Source organism: Leptosomus discolor, chromosome 18 (genome assembly GCF_034619465.1).
Source record: "Leptosomus discolor isolate bLepDis1 chromosome 18, bLepDis1.hap2, whole genome shotgun sequence".
Lineage (NCBI taxonomy): Eukaryota > Metazoa > Chordata > Aves > Leptosomiformes > Leptosomidae > Leptosomus > Leptosomus discolor.
The window spans coordinates 11,415,801-11,427,962 of record NC_141408.1 but is presented as its reverse complement, the minus strand read 5'-3'; positions in this window follow the sequence as shown (position 1 = coordinate 11,427,962).

Sequence of the window (12,162 nt, the reverse complement as noted above, 5' to 3'; positions counted from 1 at the left end):
CTTATCACCCACTGTATTGAAGTACCCAGAAATACTAGAGATTGCAACCCACAGAAGCAAAAGGGAACTGTTAAGAGTTGTATTTTTTGGCCTTAGTTTATCCCTTTGCAGCCCTGTATTGCAGCACAGAGGTAAGGCTGTCCATCGGGTTGAAACGCTGTGATACTGGGGAATATTGGATTGTTCCTGGGCGCAATGTACAAAAGTTAAATGCAGCCAAACAGAAGAGTAAAAACTTAAAGTTCAGATCATATTGATCTTTCCTTTTTTGTTTTCTTTTTCTTTTTAACTATGACTTGAATCAGTTTTGATTCTATTTGTACGTGTTTTCTTGTTCTTAGAAAGCTGCCATTTTCTTTTGCATTTTTCTTTGGCATTACATAGAAAATCTGAGCCTTGGTTTTCAACCCTCTGCAGGTGATTGTAGGGTTAAGATGGCTTTTTCGTTTTGTTTTGTTCTTACATTTCACTTGTCTTGCTGCATGATGGTTAATAGCTGATTTGGAAATGACATTTCTCTCCTAGATTAATTTTGTGTTTGTAAGATGTGCATATTGCTTTGCAGAATAAAAACGATGACGTTTATTCTGTTGTCTTTATTTCTACTGCCCGTCGCTGTGGGGCTTTCATAAATCACCTCTGTTACACGGACCGTGGGAGGAAATTCGTAGTGAAAGTCCTCACTAGATTGGGATTTCAAACCCTTTGTGTGCCTGTGGTGCAGCGAGCACCTCGTGTGGACTTTCTGTCTTTATGTAGTAGTCTGTGGGGAACGTAGCTGGTGCCCGTCGTGACAAACCCAGACCTAGACTCATCTCTGCTGTTTCTGCCCCTTGTCTGTCCACTGCCTCTGCCTTACAAGTGCTTGTAACTTCGGAGCTGAGCCGAGAACCAGATGCCGAGTGTTTTGGAGTGCCCGCAGGTGGCTGGAGATGGTTGGAGGACGTATCGGGGTGGCTGTTGAAATCAGGATAATGCAACTTGTTAAATTCCAGCTCCGGTTACTGTGCAGCTGGGACAAGTTGCACCTGCACGGTTTTTGGTGCTGGAGAGAGAGGGAACAACGTACTTGTTTGGCGCTTGGAAGCTTGTTAAAAGGTAGGCGCCGTGTGTTTGGCAAGTGCGAGAAGGTCAGCCTGTCTTGCTTCTCTGAAAAACAAAGGTCAAAGCATCCGAATTCAAATCTGGTGGCAAACAGGTCCAGTGTTTAAAAGCAAATCTGTGACGTGGTTTTATAATTTTTACCGGGGAAAGCGACTCTGAGAATTGGGAGTGATTTTTAGTACAATATTTTTTACACATCCCCTTGGTATGGCCCTAGGAAACGTGGCTAGTTCTGAAGCGCCTGCCCTGAAGGAAGGAGCATTAGTGCCCTGGGTTAGCACAGTCCAGCTTTGAGGGAGTCTGTCACCACTTCAGTTAGCAAAGCAGTCGTGTTTGGCCCCCGCTGCATTCTGCCCCTCCGCCAGCAAAGAGGAAGAGAAAGGCGGTCGGACACGTATTCACTTGTTTTCTGTAAACAAACTCTCTTTCATAACTCAAGCAGCCACTATTTGGCAAGTGCACAGCTTTGTTCCGTGAGTTTTATAGAAGTGCAGCTTCCTTGAAGAAAATCCTGTTTTCATAACCTTTACTGCGTACAGTTACACCTGAGTAAACTTACAGGAGGATCTATGGCGAGTTCCCGCTGGGGAAAAAGTACTTGGCAAATCGATACGTGATTGAATTCGTTCTGTTCTAAAGCAAAGGTGAGCAACCTGCTGCCTGGAGTATTTCCCAAGCTGCTTACACAGGGAAAGTCTTGCTGTAATTTAGTGCTGTAGCCTGAAGTCAGGTTCTTTCAAGGCTCCCTCCTGGCTCTTAATGCTAGGAGCAGCTTGGAGGTGGGTGTTACAAGCAGGTAGAGCCATGCAGGGTGGGGGTAAGGCTGCTTTGCTGATGTTTCCAGGTGCTGGAAGGGTGGGGTGAGCAGAAGGGATTTGTTTGATAACCCTGCTGTTGGGCTGTTTGCTCATAACGATGGTGTTTGTTAACAAACTGAAATAAGGGCAATGAAAAAATTACGTAAAGCTTGCTCATCTGGAAAAAATGCACGTGCTGTGTTTGCAATCAGATTACATCGACCGTTCGCAGGCTGCTTTGGGATGAGGAGTACCATCTGCCATCAGCCATGGCATCTCTCTAATCGGGTGCTTTGTGCCAAATATTTTGGTATTACGTGAAAGCAGTGCTGAAAATTAGGAACAGCATCTGTCTTCCCGCAGCAGTGCCTGCTTTCTAAAGGCAAATTGCTTCAGCCCTCTTTTTAAAACAAAGCCTCAAAGAAACGTTCTCAAAAGTTCAGATGAATGAGTATGCTGGCAGCTGCTGAAATTTGGAATGTAAATTTTCCTTCCAGCACTAATCAAAACTTTGCTAGTGATGAATTGCCTGGCAGAGTGAGAAAATAAAATCTGTGGCTAAAGGTAGAAACCCGTGTTTCTGTTAAAGTCTTGCGCCTTGTTTGCTGTTAACAGCTCGCTCGGTGACTTTCAGACTTTTGGTTTCCGAGCCCCACAACTGTCCTGGAAGGTCCTGAGCAGTTGCACACACAAAGGTCCCTTTGTGGCGGCCGTTGACTGGATCCTTTCTGCTTGCCTTTGCCGACTTCTCAGATGCAGCCTGGGGACTGACCTTGAGGTGTCTGTTAGCCCCGGGGTTGAAAACAACTCGGCTAAATGAAGAGCAGCAACGCTGAGAGGCGAGGTGCGAGCTTGCTGGGTTCGGGTCTTCCTTCAGCGCTGATGCTGAGGGGTGTCCCTGTCCCTCTGCACTGCCCCGGCTCGCAGGAGATCTGGGTTCTTTGCTGTGCCTCCCGGGGGGACCCCGGCAGCTTTGTGTTTGTAGGTCTCAGCTGCTCCTTTATAAAAGGGCTTTTACTGAGCCCTGTGACCCTTCCTGATAGAAGTAACTTACCCTCAGGTAGAAAGTGCATCCGATTGACCGGGCTGCTGCAGGGAGGGGGAGGCCGTGTCCTAACCTGCAAGGCTTCCCAGCACAACCAATACTCCCTGTTTACCTTTTGAGGGTGTTTCTTTACAGGGTGTTAAAGAAACAGGTGGGACTTAAGCACAGATTTCCTTGTGCTACCTCTATTGTTAGCTCTTTGCAACGTGATTCTTGCACCTTGGTGAAATAAATGACATAAGCTTTATTCTGTAGCTACAAAAAAAGAGGAGGGCATGCTGTAGACCAGCTTTTCCACAGACCTCATTCATGTTTGTGGATAAAACATTTCGCAATACTCTACGTTATCATCTATCCTTTGGAAAGATCCCTTCTGGTAATGACCTCTATCTTCTGGCCAGAGGGGGGTTTACAGCAAGAAGGATGGCAATGTCCTCTCTATGGTCTTGGTATAAATCACACCAGGGAGTGGTGTTGTCTGTGGGGAAAGGGCGAGAGCCCAGGAGCAACTCAGGTGAGGCGAGTGACTGAGAATGTGGGTAAACCCGCTACGTCCTTGTACCCATTTCACCCCAGAGCCCTGCAGTGAACAGATATTGTCATCCCCCAGCAGGCACAAACGGATAAGAAACACAATTTCGTGGCCCGTAGTGGGGCCGTGGCTGCGCGCGTCTCCTCCCGCCAGCGCTCACCCCGGCTCAGCACCCCAGGCAGGATCTTCACCCTGGAGTTTAATTCTGTTTCCCCTGGACTCTTGCCTTTTTCCCATGCCAGCAGTGTTTGCTGAGCAGCTGGGGCCGGGTTACTGCCTGCTCTGGTGGGGAGGGTCCCAGCTGGGTGGATTCACCATTTTGCAGAGTAACAAGGACCAATCTCACGTGTGCCACCGAGGGAGAGCTGCTGGGTTTGGCTCTGGTGTTTAGCTCGAGCCAGGTAGGCGGGGAGCCCTGGCCCAGCACAGCTGGAGAAGGTTGTGAGCTGGAGCCTGGCCGTTACCCACAGGAGATGCTGACCACCCCTGATTGCTCCTCAGCTGAGCGCTGGGAGGCTGCGGGTGAGCTGGGGCACTCGCCACCCAGCCCTCCCCTCTGCTCCCTGGCTAGTGGGGTGACTTGTCTCCCCAGGGGACCCTGGAGAGGTATTTCAAGCGGTAAATTGATGGTTTAGGTGCGATAGCTCAGCACGATAAGAGAGACCGCTTGGAAGCGAACAGGCTGCACTGGAGCTACTGGATTCCTCTGGACCTGGTGAGTCCCTGCCTGCCCGTGGGGAGGGTTGTGGTGTGGGGGGCTGCGGGGGGTGTCTCCAGCGGTGCCTTTGCTGTTGTGGGGCAAAACTTGGCTTCAGAGGGAGCTCAGTTTTAGGAAACCGTGGGCAGCGGGCTATGGGCTCGCTACAGGGCTCAGAGCAATGGGGGTGGCTGAACGTGCCCCTAACCTCTGAGCCTCGCTGTGCTCCAAACCTGGTTGGGTTTGTTTTGGCTCGGGGAGGGAGCAAACAGCTTGAAAAGGGAGATTTCCAAGGGAATCCTCAGTGAGACCAGAGCTAATGCAAGTGACCTGAAAGAGCCTAGAAACAAGGAGAAACCTGGATCAGGAAAAGAAGCCTGAAACTCCTGCAAGCAAATGACTTGTAGCACTGAGACAAACCGAAAACTATCAGCTGGGGAAGGGGGGGCTGCACCCTAAAAGGGGGGGCTTTGCAGGGGGAGCTGGAGGCCGAGAGCAAGGCTGGTGGCTCCCGGGCAGAGTTGGGGAGCGGCTGCTTTTGGGTGGCTGGGCTCTCCCCGTGGAGCACCACTAGATGGTGGCAAGAGCTCAGCCTTGAGCCTGCTTTGCCGGGCCGGGAACGGGGCTGCTCCCTTCGCTGGGCAGCCTTGCCCCAAAGCTGGGCAGAGCAGCCGCCTGTGGGGGTCTGGGAGAGGGTGTTTGTCCTGCGAGGGCGTGGGGTGTCGGACACACGGACCCCTTTGTGTCCCTGACCCTGCGGGAAAAGGGCAGGAAGGGGGAAAATTAACTCTGGCAAAGCTCCGTGAGAAAGCAGGAGCAGAGAAAGGGTGTAAAGATGTCCTGAGTCCTGCCCGGGGCTGGTGGGGACTGGCTGGCTGGCTGTCCGTGCTGCCCCTTACCCACCCGCAGCAGACTCAACCAGAGCCCTTTGGGGACTCGGGTCTCGGGTCAGCAATCGGTGCTCCTGGCTCTGCCTGACGCTCCAAGGGCCCTTTCTTTGGTGAGATGCTCCATCGTGGGGACCCCACAGCTCTCTCGAGGTGTCTGCGACCCCAAAGGGAGGTGGGAGCATCCCTCATTGGGGCTGCAGCTCCTGAACGAGCATAGGAGCAGCAGTGCGAAGGTAGTCTGCTTCCCTCCTTCCCCTGGTATGTATTTCCTTGTTAGATGTTGTGGACCCCCTAAAATAGGGGAGATTCATTTTGTAAGGGATGAAAACTTGTTTGAACAGCAGCAGTTTTTCAGACCTTTCCCCTGATGTTCCCAAGTGGACTCTTAGTTCAGGTTTTGGACTTGGTCAGGTTTTGTGCAGTGAGTTCAGGTGTGGGAGTGAAGAGGGGGATTTTTCAGCGAGGTTGACTTTTATCTCTAGCTTCCAGTCGAGGTTGTGCCTCTTGGCATCTCCTCTTGCACCGGCCCCAGCTGAGATGCCGATGGGGAAAGCGGGAGCTATGGGATCTCCCCGTGTTCCCAGCCAGCGCACAGAGACCTGCTGGGTTTAGGGAGGGCTCTGGGTGCCAGCCAGGAGTGTGCCCATGCGGCTCCCCTCCCACAGTCCTGCTCTCCCAGGCTGCCGTGAAGCACAGCAGGAGACCACACTGTGCCGAAACACCTCCTGCCTGGCAAAATGCCTTGTCTCTTTGTCTCCATCTGTATTTTCAATAAACAATGCACCCAGCCTTAGCACTTGCTTAGCAGCAGGATGCAGCATCCCCCAAGCAGCATTCAAGGCCACAGATACACTCTTTTAATTAGAAACAAATCTTTCGTGCAACAGAGGCCCTGTAGCATTCCCAGGGCTGCTTTGTTGGGCTTCTAGACCAGCTCAAACCTGGTCCTACAAACTGGTGCTTGCTCCAGGTGAGTGTCAGAGAGAAGTGGCTCCTCGATACATTTGGTGCAGCAGAGACAGCCCAATACCTCAGCTTGGTTCTGCTCCTACAGTTCCTTGGGGAAAGTCTGGGGCATTAGTTCATTTTTCCTGGGTCTTGCTCCCAGGCAGGGAAAGGGAACAGCGTGAAATTTGTATGGAATAAACTGGGCTTGTGGATCTCCCCTGCTGAAGCCCAGCCTGATGAGCGGAAGGCTTACCGAGCAAAGGGCAAAGCAATTAGACAAGCCTGTTCCTGCTATTGATTAAAGGAGGTATGGTGGAGGATTTGCCTTTCTCCGTTGTGACAGTCATAAACCTCAGCCCCCAGGTCTGAAGTTGGTGCTGGCTAACAAGCACAGGGTCTGTCTTAATTCAGAATTAGTATCAACAGCAATATTGGGAGGAGAGAGGGGGTGTTTCCAGGAAGATGGCTCAAACCCCTGCTGGCAGCAAGACATTAGTGCCTCTTGACCAGGACCCAGCTCCTGTGCCTAACTTTGCCCTGAAGGCAATGGGAATTAGGCGCCTAATTGTTCTTTGGAGGATTTGAGCTTTCCCACATCTCCTATTTTAAATAAAGCCGCAGTCCCTGTGTTTCCTAGCTGTGGTGGATGAGGGAACTCTTCTCCTTTCTCCCCATGCTTTGGATCTTGCTTGAATGAAGATGCTGCATGCACGGTTCCCGCTGGCTGTTAGCAAGCGAGGCAAACTCCTGGCAAACCGCGCTGCGCTCGGTGCTCCGGGAACGCAGCCCGCTTGTAATTATTTATGACACTCCATCGTGCGTGAACAAAACGGTTTGTAGGAACACAGGAAGCCTTCCTCGTGGGGGATCTCCCAGCAGCGCCTGCCCCGGGCTCGCTGCTCGCCTCAGGATGCTGTGCCATCGCTGGAGCACCGCGATCTGCCTGGTGTCAACGCAGCCCTTCTGCAGGGGTTACTGCCTCCCCGGCATTTTCTGGGCAGAAGGGATGTAGACCAATACAAAGCAGTTTTTCAGCAGAAAATCTCTCTCCACCAAGCCGTTGCCTGGGCATGACCGTACATGCGTAAAACAAACAAGTGACTGTAGCGCGGGGGGAAGCCCGTGCCCTGGCACACAAGGCGGCTGTCATCTTCTCAAAGCCCTGGCGCAACTGGAGGACAGCATGGGCCCTGCTGTCGATTAGAGCAGCTTGAAAGCTGCTCTGTTTGAGCTGACTGGCTGGAGGAAGGAGTCCCCTGGAGTCCAGGGCTTGTTGGAGCCCAGCACTGCCGCGACTTGCCTGCTTTTGCTCGGCTGGAATAGCTGAATATTCAGAGGCAGACAATGGCCCCCTGGAATGGTCGCCCTGACAAAGTGAAAATACTTAGGGAAGCACTTCCCCATTGTTGAGAACTGGGATCTGAGCAGATCTGCTGAAAACCGAAGGGCTTAAGTGTGAGCATGCACTGAATAATACAACCTCGGGTCGATGGGCCAGCTAGTGCAGCATCAGGATCGCCCCTTGAGTCATTCGTGGCACTGCAGCAACAGATAGAGCTAAATTTGAGCTAAAGTTCGTAGCTGCCCAATAATGAAGTCCAGGCTACCATTCCTGGATGGGATGGGATGGAGAGGACGTGGTGATGCTCCCCAGAAGGAGGAGTACACCATGCAGGCAGGGTGCTCGCAGCCCTGCCGCCGAGGGGCTTCTCCCATTACCTGCCATCTGCTGCTGGCATCTCCGCTAAACTCTCGCAAGCTCTAAGTCCCTTGAGGCCGTCTGGTGCTGTGCTGGTCTGGCTGCTGCACGAGTATCTTAACCATCAGATTAGAGCTGAGTGGTCTTTACCCAGGCGTGAGGAGCATTAGCCTTTGGGGGCTGCCAGGGATGGGAACAGGTCTGGTGAAGGTTTGCTTACCGGTATGAGCTGCTGCATGTGAACTGGGCTGGTGTTTAAGACCATGGACACCAGAAGCTTGCTGAAACCAACATTTCTGTTAGTGTTGAATCCTTCCATGTGTGCCTGATAACCCCCTTGGAGCAGTCAGTGTGCGATGTGCATTGACCTGCATGTCGGAAACCTCAGTGACTTGAGAGCTGCTGCTCACCCCATGTGCTGGTGAGATTCAGACACACTCGTGTCTCCAGGGTTTTGTTTGCTGCCATACTCAGGACAAGATAGAAGTGTGTTTTCCACTGAGAGCATCTCTCTGAGGATCTTCAAAAGCAAAGAGCATCGCTCTTTGTCTACAGGCATGGCCTGTAGGAGCTTTTAGCACTGAGACAGCTCTGCTGTGGTGTGGAGGAGGAGGCTGGTAAATGGAGCAGGAGCTGCTAAGGGCGCTCTCCATGCGAGTCACATGGTGTGACCCAGGAGGGCCAAAAGCTTGTGACCTTTGAGGACAGCCCAACGTGTCTGCTATTTTTGGCCAAATTTCCTGAGAGCAGCTTCCAGATGTTCATGTCATTGGAAGCACAGTCTCTCCAGAAGCTGCCCTATCTGGCTGGGACAGCCCAGGAGAGCCGTCAGCTGCCTGCTGGAGAGGTCTCTCTGGTGGGGTTTGTCTCTTCTGGGCCTTCTTAGTAATGCTGGTAGCACTGCTGCCTCCTCCTCCCAGACTTACTTCATGTGCCCATACGTGTGCCATTGATTGCAAAACCAGACGGTCCCTTCCTGCCAAGAGATTTTTGCGAAACATCCCTCCCCACCGCCCTCTCTGCAGGGAGAGGGTGCTCTGGGCATCGTTCTGCTCATTTCCCCAAAATGGGTCACTTTGAGCCGCAAGTATCTGGGGTTTCTGCTGCTGCAGAAAGCTGCCAGTAAGACTGCAACCTTCGGCATGCTTGTGAGCGAGCCCGTTCCTGGAAATGGGAAACCCTCCCCTGAACGGACTGTCCATCCCTCTCATCACCCAAGCTTCTCCATGCCAAGCATTAGTAGGGGTTGCTTTTCCTTCTGGCAAATGGAAGTGTTTGGGTTTGTTCTGTTGGTTGGCTTAACCTGCCAGGAGAAGATGCCAAAGATGTGTTAGAGGAGTTTAAATTAATTTCTTGGGCTTCCAGAGGTGCTGAAACCAGAGGGTGAATCACTAATCCATCCCATGTGGGAAGGCAGGGATCTGTGTCGCGCCAGTGCAGATGCCTGTAAGTGGCAGGAGACGGCGGGGTGGGGGTGGGGGGCCTTTCTGAGGCTGACGTAAAGAGAAAGCAAAATGATTGATTTATTTCCTACCAAAGCCACAATGGAGAAGAACCCCCTCAGCAGAGCCAGAAAGATCATTTAAGCCAGAAATCTCTTTGATGTCTCTGGATGGGTTTGGGGTCTGTGTTTGGGGCTTTTTGCCTTGCTTATCCGGGGTGTTGTTAACAGTGGGGAGGGCTGCTGGTGCGTGGGGTCATCTGCTGTGTGTAGAAGGATGGAGAGATGAGGTGGGAAGTACTTCATGTCAGATGGGAGCGGGCAGGTTCGGTGGTTCCTTTTGGGGGTTTTGGGGTGTTTTTTGGGGCTGTCATAGCTTTGACACATGCTGATACACAGCACCCAAGTCTGGATACCCTGCTGTGATGCAGGACCTGACCGAGATGATTTCTAAGTTGCGGGCAGCTCCACACCCTCCATGGATGGAAGTAGCTCCACTGGGTTCTCCCTCACCCACCACAACCATTCACTGCGACTGCCTTAAAAAACCAGTAGCACCTCTCACCTTGTACAAACCTCACCCGTCTTGGTGCCGAGGGATTGAGGTTTGTGTGAATTTCTATTAAAATTCATGATGCACAATAAAAATTGTGGCGAGACTAACCGCTGTTCATGAAGAATTGAAACTGCTGTTTCTGTTTTGGAAATGCTTTACAGAGCTAGGGGTGCGTTAAGAGAAAGCAGGCTTGAGTAAGAAGCATAGCTGTACCTCTGCAGTTTAGGTTTTAAAATAAAAAAATAAACAACTCTCCTGTTCTGGCAAAGATACAAGCTCAGGTGAATCTGAGAGACACCCTGACCTTGGATTCTGGAGACAGCCTTATGCTCCTGCTCCAGTCTGCCTCTTGCTTCATGTCCTCATCCGCAAAACAGGGATAAAACCTCTCTGTCCTGATGGTTGAGAAGATATCAAGAGCCCTGGATTGGGACAGGTTCGATATCTCATCAGGGAAGAGCGTTGGCGTGAGGTTGCTGGTTGCTGTAGTCGTAGGCGGCAGTCTCGCATCCCTGTGTCGATGTTTGTTAAATAAGAGGTTGTGTTTCGGAAGGATTTTGTGGGGGTGGCAAGGTCTGTGAGCCTCCCTGGGATGGCCAGGAAGAAAGGCACGGCTCGGCGCTTCCCACCATGCTCTGGGTTAATGCTGCTGGTGCTCGCCGCTCTGCGCTGCGGCTTGAATCCAAAATCAGATGTTTGGAGCCCTCTCTGCAGGCATTCAAAGCACTCCTGGGTTATTTCAATGCCGAAGGTTGTAGCAAGAGGGAGAGCTGCAGCATTTAACTTTGATTTGATTTCTCTTTCTTCTTGTGCCTTCTAAGACTTTCAGGCCCGTAAGTTTTCCTCCTGCCCCCTGGGATCTGTCCCGCCACGTCCATCTGCTCATCGCTTCTCTGCAGCTGCCAGACAGCCCGCTTCATTCCCATCCTTGGCAGCAGAAAGGTGTCTGGTTATCTGGACAGACATCTTAATGGCAAGAGTGAGGACTAGAAGGTGCCTGAGAGGGGAGATCTCTCTGGGATTCCATGAGTTTTTCCTCCTGTTGATGGCCAGGGCATTCCCACATGACAGCACGGGGAAACCTGGTGCGTCTGTTGCCCGTCCATGGGTTGACCTTCCAATACCAGGGGCAACGTGTCCAAGCACAGGTTTCCTTCTGAAAGTGTCATATGGAAATCCAGACTCCATCCCCTGCAAATTGCCTTCAGAGTGACCCAGAGAGATACCTGTTTGGCTTTCCCCCGGGGGTTTGCCTGTGGGTGGGCTTACTCTAGGATTTGAGAGCCTGTAAAGCCTTACAGACCTGGGTCTAAAATGTCTGCAAATCTGAATATGCATTGGCAAAATCGTTGTTTCAGGGATCTGAGCTGTGATCACAACCAACTGAAGTTACTTTGAAGAGCTCTCCTTTCCTCGTGGGGGTGTAGGCTATCCCAGGTCATCTACTGACTTGCCCCCACTTACAGAGAACGTCGAGACTGGGAACATTTAGCGCAAGATCTGAGACAGTTGGGTCTCGGGATGCCTCATTCCGTCCTCTAAATAGCAATACTCCCCTGGCTCTCCAAGATTTAACACCCTCATCATCTTACTGTGGAACGTAAGCTCTTTGCTCAAGAAGCAAGGGCTTTTATCTAGATTAGGGCTGAGGAGACTAAGCAGGGAAAAGGACTGTTACCATCTGGCACTTGGATGAGTTTTGTCTATTCTTTCCTGAATATTTTTGTGGCTTTGGGTTAATTTGTGCTCATTATGCTGGGAAAAAAAAGAAAAATCACTGAGTGTCTGAACTGGTTGTCCCAGGGCAAGAGGTGCTCAGTGTACTGGCTGCTCTCACCCCTCTGATGGCAGCTGGTAATAGCAGAGGCTCTGGGTCGTTGAAGAGCTGTGAAGTGATTGCTGCTATCATTGTGCTGATGATAGAGAGCCCGAAAAATGCCTCTGTGGGCACGGCAGCGTGTTGGCTCTGCTGAGGAGCTCCTGCACTGGGTTAGGGGTTTGGAGGATGGCCTCTGCGTTGAGCCTCTGCAGAGGCGTGACGGAGGGCTCATCCACCAGTGGTTGATTTCTGTGATAGTTTTTAATGTTAATTTTGCTAAGTGGTGGTGCCTATCGCTTTTAATTGCACTGAGATTAAGTCCAGTGACTGCATTAAAAAAACGTTGTTCTAATCCTACAGCTCTTTCATGTCCGCTTTCCTCTTGCACGTGGTATCGCTGAGGTGCTGAGCAGCGTCACGAAAGCAGCCCCACAGTAAAGGGAAAGCGGGTCCACAATTCTCAACACTGCGTCTCAGATTCTAGATTTTAGGTCTAAATTTTGGTTTGTGGCTCCTCTGCACAGCTGGGCTTTTGTTTCCAAAGCGCCTTAAACTCTTGATGCTCCCATCTGCAAAGGGGAGAGGGCTGTCCACCTGCATCCTCTTCCTCTATCCCCATTTTTCTTTCTCCCAA